Source organism: Varanus komodoensis, unplaced genomic scaffold (assembly GCF_004798865.1).
Source record: "Varanus komodoensis strain SLA01 unplaced genomic scaffold, ASM479886v1 scaffold103, whole genome shotgun sequence".
NCBI classification, from domain to species: Eukaryota; Metazoa; Chordata; class Lepidosauria; order Squamata; family Varanidae; genus Varanus; species Varanus komodoensis.
Window position 1 is genome coordinate 485,949 of NW_025335283.1, and position 9,014 is coordinate 494,962.

Here is a 9,014-nt window from a genome sequence, read left to right on the forward strand (position 1 = left end):
GCACGGCTTACCTCGGCGGCTGGCCGGAGCCTCGCGGAGCGCGCTCTGCGGCGAGGCGGGAGCGGCCGAGGGGGTGCCCAGGCCCTCTGCCGGGGAGATGCCGCCGCGCCCGCCCGGCTCGCAGACTCGCGGCTCCGCCTCCCTCGCAGGGGACGCGCGCCCGTGCCGGGAGGGAGGGCCTCCGCCTGGCTCTTCCCCGCATTGGCTGCGAGGCACGCCCGTCCGCGGCAGGCGCCCCAGGTGGCGCTCCCGCGCCCCGCCTGCCCCCCTCGGCTGGGAAAGGCGGTGGAGCCGGAGCGCGGCCCGCGTGCCGTTCCCACGTGGCCGCCCGCCCGCGGGGAGCCGCGCGGAGCAGGGAAGGCCACGCCCCCCGGCCAGGCTCCCCGGCGGCGGCTGCCTCCGGCCCCGGGACGCCGAGCCGCCAGCGCCAGGCCCCGGCCTGCCAGGCTCGCGGACACTCAGGACCAAGCGTGCATTTCCATCATGCTCTGCACATGCTCAGGGTCACGCTGGCGCCCTTGAGAGCAAGAAGCAGCGGGCCGGGAAGGAATCACAGGATCGTAGAGCTGGAAGGGGCCGAGAAGGCCACCCGGTTCAGTCCCCGGCTCTTGCAGGACACCAAGTCACAGCATCCCACTCAGAGGGCTGCCCACTTTCTCTCCCGTGGCTGCTCCTTCCCAACTGAGGTGCCCATCGCAGGTGCCTGCGTTGCTTTGTACTGATAATCCGGGTCTCCTGGAGGTGGGGGGGAGGTGGCTGCCACCTCCTGAGTCAGGCCGTCCCTGCGGGACGGAGCTCCGTGCTTTCTTCCCCAACTGACAGCAGCGCTTCACCCCCTGCCCTGCCCAGAGACCCGCAGGGCCTTTGCATCGTTGCGCTTGTGGCAGGCTTTCAGGTGACCCTATCTTCTTTGGAGTACCGGGATTCCTGAACAGAGGACGTGGGGCCCCCAGGGCAGTCCTGTCTCGGGGAAGCCCGAGCCAAGGTCTGGGAGACTCCTTCGCAGGGGGAGTGCTGCGAGTGCTGTGTTGGCTGGTTCACGCGCATCTGGACGTCTCCCCATGGCAGCCCTTCCAGCCACCTGGGGAATGTGGCCGGGAGACCCTGCTGCCAGTGGAAGCCGTGCTGGAGGGGGTCTCAGGGACCAGGCCAAGGCACCCTCTGTGATGGGGGAGGGCTGCTGAAGGCTCTTCCCTGATGCCCCCGTGCAGACTGTACTGGGCACGGTAGACAGGCAGCCTGCAGTGTTCCTAGGCAAGGGGGGCCTCCGGAGAACCAGGGCCTTTAAATTAAGTACGGTTAATGTGATCTTTTTTCTTTCTCAAGATCTCGAGATGCCACTGGAAGGGTACACCAGATGCATACCTGCTAATATATAATGTTGCACATTATTTTACATAAGGAAATGTTAAGTATTATTTGAGACGTTGATGCGTAACCTTGTCTGCGAAGTTTATCCTGCTCCAGGGTTCTGAGGATACCAGCAAGGTTCGTGCAAGAGGCATCCCTAACGGATCGTGTCCTTTGTTTCACATTGCAAACTTCTGACCATTGCAAAGCCTCCCAGCATGGGTGGCTTGTGAGGATGTCATGGACAAAGCTAGTCCAGCTGCAGGCATGGAAGGACGCATTTCGCAAAGAATGAAGAAAGAATCCTGGCACATTGTCACACCTATTTGCGAATGTTTCTAACCCAACCTACCCTACCCTAAAGCCCTCCAGATGGCTTGGACTTTTCCTTGCAACAGAAAAGAGCAAGGGCAAGTTCCGCATCAACAGAATAAATGCTGTGAGATAAAGCCTCTTTTGTTCGTGTACTATTTGTGCGTCTGTCCAGCCAAAGCTTCCCTATGCCATCATCTTGCCTTATTTGCAAAATCTTATGGGATTCAGGTGCAAAGGACTTCCTGTCCTGACCATTCTGTTTCCCCACCACTTCCATCCTTTTCCGTCCTCTCTTTGCAGAAAATATCTGGCAAGAAGAAACAGAACAGCTGCAGAAGGGCTTCTGGTGGCTAAGTTCCCCTTTGCCTGGAAGCACCCTGCAGCCTTGATAGAAGTACGCGCAACGCATCCCTGGCTTCCTCCCCCTCCAGTCTTATCCTTGAAGCACCAACACTTTTGGATGAAGAGTGGAGATTTTGACGTGGCTGTGAGCTACAGAGAACTAGACACCTTTGGTTAAGATGCCAGTGTTCGCTGGAAGGTGCCAGTGGAGGAAAGGGCCAGGGGTTGGGGTGGCCAACGGAGACAGAGCAGGAGTGGCTGAGCAGGGCAGAAGAGCACCAGGGGTCGAAGGAGATTAGGTGTGCATGGGGGCTGGACACATAGAGTAATTATTTGCCCCCCTCATAGCCCAAGAAAGAGCTTGTTTCTCCGGCACGGGGCCCATCTGGGAATGCAGATGCTGCTGTGACAACCAGCCGGCCTCCTGTCAAAACACATCTGTGGACTCACAGAGCAAGGTGGTAGATAGGTCGATCAGTGCGTGCCCTGTCAGAGAACCTTGATTAGTGCTGCCAAAATCCTTGTTTTGAAAGGAAGCTTCAGTTCTGGCAGCTGTCAAAACTCTGTGCTCCTACAGATGGGTGGCTCACACGTTTTCTCTTTCCTGAGCACCTCAAGTCTCAGGAGAGGGCAAGCTCCAAACAAAACATAAACTGGACTGCCCCCCCCCCGCCCCCACTGAGAACCTCTCAATTGCCGAAGTCCCTCCAGAGACCTGAGAGCCGCTTCCTGGCAGCTGCTGTTCCATTCAAGGTTGGCCACTTGCCGCAGCTGGAAAGCTCTTTAAAAACATTCTGGAGATCAGCTCATAAATGTTGCGTGCCGTACCTATTGGGGAGTCAGAGCCTAGCATAGCTTTGCCCCACTAGCCACAACAGCCCTGTCTGGAGAGTATGAGCAGTCTCCAGGAAAATGAAATCTGATGGTGGTCCTTTGGGATAAGGCACTCTAGCATTCTACATGGCCCAACACTCTTTTGCTGAAGGAAAACTGAGGCAGAGAGGCAGGTCCTGAACCCGGCTCTCTGACATCTGGGGTATGGCAGGCATTTCTATGCGCTGCTCGCCAGGGGAATGGAACGGGGGCCTTTTGTGGTGTCTGGTGCCATCGATATGCTAACAGGGCCAACTCAACCCCTCTGTGCTAAATCTGTTCTCCTTAGGAATCTGTTCCAGTTCTCATTAAAACGGATCCAGCATGCAGCGTGTGTGGGTGTGACTGGACCCAGGAGAACCGGCTTCTAGTCTCCTTGCCATGGAGTGCCAGAGTCTGGGATGTGGGCAGCTGGGTATCGGGCCAGGGCACTAGGACCCAGACAACTGGCACACCCCACGGGCCCATTGCAAATCGTAGTCAGGCATTCCAGAGGTCAAGGCAGGTAACAGAAGTGCAAGGCAGGCCAGTCTGAATAGCGCAGAGCAGTGAGTGCCAGTCAGGAGTCGAAGGCCAGAGACAAGCCGAGGAGAAGCGGATACCTGGGACTGGAGTGGAGGCTGGAGCAGGGAAAGAAGCAGAGGCGGGAGCAAGGCAACGGGCAGAGCTTCCCGAAGGCACAGGGAGCTCCAGCAACATCAAGACCCTTTGCTGCTGAGGCCACATCTGAAGGGAAGAGCCGGTGCTGAATCAGCTCTTCCCTCAGGGCTCCCAGGTGGTGCTGGGCCATCCCAGGTGGCTGCGATTGACGGGCCGGGTCCTGCAACCACCAGGGCTGCTATTCTGGTCTCTGGCCACAAGAGGGAGCCCTGGTGCTGCCTCAGAACCTCACATGGCGCTCCAAGGGTGGCTTTAGGTCACCTTGGCCTAAACTACCTCACAGGATTGTTGTTGTGGGCTCTCAGCTTCCATGTATGTTCAGAGAGGCTGGTTCAGACGTCTGCTGCAGGACAAGCTGGCTGGGTGGCTCTCAGTGACCCTGGTACTCGCTGTGGGACCTGTGGGCTGAGGAGTGTGTTCCCAGGACCGCTGGAGAGGGCAGCTCTGCACGGGGCACAAGCGCTGAGCAATCTGGGTGTTTGCACTTGTGGGCTGATCGTGTGATGTCTGGACTGAAAGGCTGCTGGCTCTTACTGGAAACACCGGTGACCTGGAGCTGGTCCGTGTGGCACTCCTCCCCCGAAGCCTCCACACAGTGTGGGTTTGGGGGGGGGGGAGGGGTCCATCTTTCAAAGGCCAGATTGCTCACAGCTGGCTGGCGCATTGCCTGATGAATGGACAAGCCGACAAGGAGGATGCAGCACAGCTGGAACACGTGCACCTCCACAGGGCCAGAATGTGTCTGCCTCCTCCAGGGGCGAATCAGGTGGGTGGGAACCCATCCAAGATGAGCGTTTCGGCATGGCAGTTTTATGCCTCTGCTCTGTCCTCCCCAACATTGAAAGGAGGGAGACACAGAGAACTGAAGCTTGATTCCCCACCACTCCCGCTACTCATATGCATGCCAGGAAGCGCTTAATTTTGTGTTCCTTTTAAGGCTATCCCATATACTATTAAGTCTCCTTTAAATGCAAGGAAGCAAAGCAAGTTTTGAGACGGGAGCAGCAGCCCTGCCTAAGGGGGTCACGGTACTGGGATGTAGTGCTTGGAGAAAAAAAACCACACTGGGATGAAGCTTCGGCATCCCTTGAGACCTGCACAGGAGCGCTCGCCTGGAACCAGAGAGCCACCCTGAAGCATGTCCTGTCACCCCACTGGGTTGGGTTGCAGAGCTCAGCTGACTCAACGGGAGGAGGGATGGGAGAGAAGAAGAGACCCTGCCAGGATCTGACCTGATTTTCCTGGGGGTCTCCCTCCTGATAGGTTGCCTCGACTACACAGGACGAGCTGGTTTTAGAGCGCTGCTCAGCACAGCGATGACCATATATGGGAGGGATGCTGGACAGCTCTCGGCAGCGGCGGCAGCATCCTAGGCAGAGCAGGGCAGGGAGGGCTGGTCCCTGGCGGGCAGCTTTCTGTGTCACCATGCAGCTCTTTCTGTGCAGTCAGCCACTTGCAGGGAGGAAGCAAGTCTCCTCTTCAGTGGCTTTCCTCCCCGAGGCACAGCTTGGTTCCCCTTCGACTGCAGGCATCATGCCTCTGCTAGTAGAGTGAAGCTATCTCAGAAAATGCCCCTTCCCTCCTTGCCTCCTTGCCTCCTTCCTTCCCTCCTTCCCTCCTTCCCTCCTTCCCTCCTTCCCTCCTTCCTTCCTTCCTTCCTTCCACAGATGGAGAAATTAGAAGTCCAAGCAAGACCCCAAGAATTAATAATAAGGACTAGCATTCAGGTTCAAAGACCCAAAGCACATCACATTGAGGTTGCCTAAATCACAACAGTCCACACCAACTCTGTAAGGGGGCCACTCTTCTTATCCTTGCCCATGTCAAGGAGCTTGAGTCGCTTATGGTGGGGGTGAGATTTGAGCTGGGCCCTGCCCAGCCCAGTGGTCAGTTAGCCTGGTGTTCAGCGAAAGGGAGGCATGGTCCCCTCCACCTGGCCTGCCTGAGGATATGTACAGACGTTTCAACATGCCCTCCATGCAATGCATCTCCCAACACTTGCAGGCCAGCTCTGTGGATGGTCCACAGAAAAGTGTTCCGGGCCACCAGGATGCCCTCCCACCTGCTAGAAATGCCTCCCCTTCACCATGGTCTCCCTTTCCACAGGGCTCCGCAGGGCCCGAGGCACACGGCTGGGAGGGGAGGCAACCCCTGCTTCCGCCCCTCCATGCCAGGCTCCCACGGCCCCACTCAGCCAGATGGACAAGTGTAGCTTGAGGACCAGACATGTCCATGAAAGGGTGGAAAGACCCTCTGGTCCTTCAAGTGCTTCCCATCACGGTGACCTGCAGCTCTGCAAGCAGGACTCCCCCTAGTTGCTGTTGCTTCATGGTGGAGAGTCATGCAGGGGTCCTGATGTCCAGGGAGTGCGGCCATGGGCCCCTCGTGCCGATAATACATGTATTTGCAGCAGGGGCAGCAATTTGCATTTTTACTTTAACCACACCAATGGGACTGAGCAGTCATTAATTTTAGGGAGGGGAGGGGGGAAGAGAGAAGGAGGGAGACGATGATGTTGATTGGCTGTCTCCATGGAGATGCAGGACTGACGGAGCTGCCAGTGTGATGCTGAGCCAGTTGTACCCTGCCCACCAGCCAGTTTGCCTGGTGCCTTTCATGGGGTGGGGGGGAGTGGATGCATTTCACCAGGAAGGCCTCCCAGCTTGAGGAGGGATGACCAGATGTGCGCTTGTGTTCGAGTGGAGCTTCAGGTTAGATGCTTTGAGGGGGAGTGCGTATCCTGGAGGCATGTCTTGGCTGACCCAAGGGCATTTGAGGCCAATCATATTTGGGCATAGCAGAGAGGTGCCTCCTCCCCCCGGGGACTCGCAATGTCACCAAAGACAGCTCATACGGCACGGCCCAGAGGTCTGCTCCCCGCATTTCTTGCAACGCTTGTGCAGGCTTTGAGAGCATCCCCTTGGAGTGGGAGAGTAGAGGGGACCTGCCTCCCTGGAGAAAGGCAAATATCCCCCTTACCCAAGACAGGCACCACGCTGCTTGAGGAGGCGGCGGTCTGGGTCGCTGTCTGACGCAGGGTAACGACACCTCCCTGTTGCACTCCCTCCACAAGTTCTGGAGCTCAGATCAAGCCCCTACCAGACCTCTGTTTTGTAATTCTGTGCATGAAGTTGGGTGGTACAGCCCTCACTGGACTGGTCCTCATTTGGTTCTTTCTTTCTTTCTTTGACTCAAAAGGCCAAGCAGTTGCAGGGTCAGCTGTATCAAAGGAAATCCTCTGCATCAGCGCTCATGCCTCTGCTGGGAACTCAGGCCACAAATAGCTGCTTGCAAGTGCTTCCTACTCGCCTGTCCTCCAGAATCTGCCACCTCAGATCTTGTCAAAGGGCCCGGCATCCTCCCCTTCCTCTTGCAGCATTGGCTCTGTCTCCCCCAGCCACTGCCTTTGCCAGCCAGGCTGGAGGCAGCGCACAGGGCCATGGCCGCCTGTCAGCGCGGCTCAGCATCACCTGGTGTGCCCCCCCCCTCGCTGAAGGAAAGGTGTGGTTCGGAGGGCAGTGCATGCGTGGCTGTGCAGGAGCGCCAGGCGAGCCTGCAGACCGCATGGGCAGCGGGGCGCTCCCTTTCCGGTGGCAGTAAGAGGACGCCCGTGCCCCCTCTGCAGCACCCCTCGCGGCCCCGCCTTTGGTCCAGACGAGTGCCCAGCAGCAAGGCCTGGAGCCGAGCGGCCTCGCAGAGCAGCTGCTCTCTGCAGGACACCCTGAGCACAGGCTCAGGCTCTGGAGAGCACAGGCTGGGGCCTGTGGCAGGCGGACAGGAGTGGAGGGGTGCTGGTGAGCGGAGAGGAAAGTGGACATGCTGGGCATCTTTCAGGCTAGCAGTCCCCCCACCCCCACCTCACTATACCAGGCCCACGGATGGGCAGAAAGTGCTGATTGAGAAGCTCTGGGCTCCCGCAGGGTCTGCGGCCACAAAATGTGGCAGCCTCAAGCCATTTGCTGTGATAGCCTTGAAGGGAATATTAAATATCTTAATGTTTTTTAAGATTATTTGCCACATGATTTGAGCAGCGCCTCCTCACTGGGGAGCAGCCTGCCTCAGAATACCAGCAGCTGCCTTTGACTTTCCCTTCGGTGCCCTTCAGACTACAACTGCCATCAACCACAGTCAGCATAGCCTGTGATCCCAGGTCATAGAGTGAAGAGGAACAGACAGCTGCAATCCACCTGGAATCCCCCTTTCTGGCATCCCTCGCCCTTTCAGATAATCCGAGATGGGAGAGGAAGTGGCTGGCAGAGGCTGGGTCCAAGCTGGGGGTGGGGGGCAGCTCAGAGCAGCCCCACAGGTCCCACTCAGCCAGGGCAAAAGCCCCCCAAACCCCATTTTCCCCGCTGAGTGGAGGTCTGAGCCTGGGCCACATGGGACTGAGCACCCACTCCATGCCCCACCCGTGCTTTGAACACCCCACAAGAAACGTCCCGCTGAGCCAGGTCCCAAGTGTAGCGTTCAGCTTCCCACGGATGGATGAACTCGGATGCAGCTGCCCGGCCCTTTGTGGCGAAGGCGATGAGAGCTGCCAAGGGTCTGCTGGCCCCCCAGAGAAGACCTTTTGAGGGGCTACCTAGCAATAAAGGGGTTTTCTGTGCATGCTCAAAGAATCCCAACCTTCATTTTTTCATGCATGGAAAGGCAGACTTGGAAGAAGACCTTTACCCAAGACTCTCCTAGGGAGTTGCTGTCAAGCTCCTGCTGGGGCAGGAGGCCAGACTAGATGACCTCCTGGTGTCCCTGGTGCGCCAAACCCTTCTGTAGGCCTCCGTTGCCGGCTGAAGGTGCGGGGGGGGGGGCCCTGGCACAGCCAGGCAAGGGTTAATCCGCCCTGGCTTTCTCGCACTGCAGACGTCACAGATGTTTCAGAAGGAGGGGAGGGGGCGAGTAGTGGGCTATGGTGGTCTTTGTGGCACGCAGTGCACCGACAGCGGCGGCCGCCCCAGCAGGGCTCCTGTCGCCGGACTGGGACTGAGGCGTCCGGCAGGCTCGCCCGTCCTGCCGCTGGGCTCGGAGGCGTCCGCAGAAGCCCCGCCGCGGCAGTCCTGCTCCAGCGCCAGCAGCCGCAGCCGTGCCTCGTCCTCGACGGAAAGGTGGGCGCCTCCCCCGCGGGCGGAGGGAGGGGCCGCGGCCGGGAGGGGCCGGCCCCGTCGGGAAACGAGAACCGAGCGAGGACCGGGAGCGCTCCCCGGGACCGCCGACCGGCTCCGCGCCGCTCGCGGACGCCGTCCGCCCGGGAGGCTGCGGCGGGAGCTCGCCGGGGCCCGGGCGGGAGAGGGCGTCCGGGCTGGGTCGGAGGTGGCCCGGGCTCTCCCGGCGCAGCTCCCCGCCCGCTCCGCCGCCTCCTTCCAGCATCCACGCGGCCCACCGGGGCGCCCTCCTCCGTGGCGCCGCCGCCGTGCTCGCCCTCGGCCGCCCCGGGCTGGCCGCTGGCCGCTGCCGCGGGGCGCCGGGGGGCAGCCCGG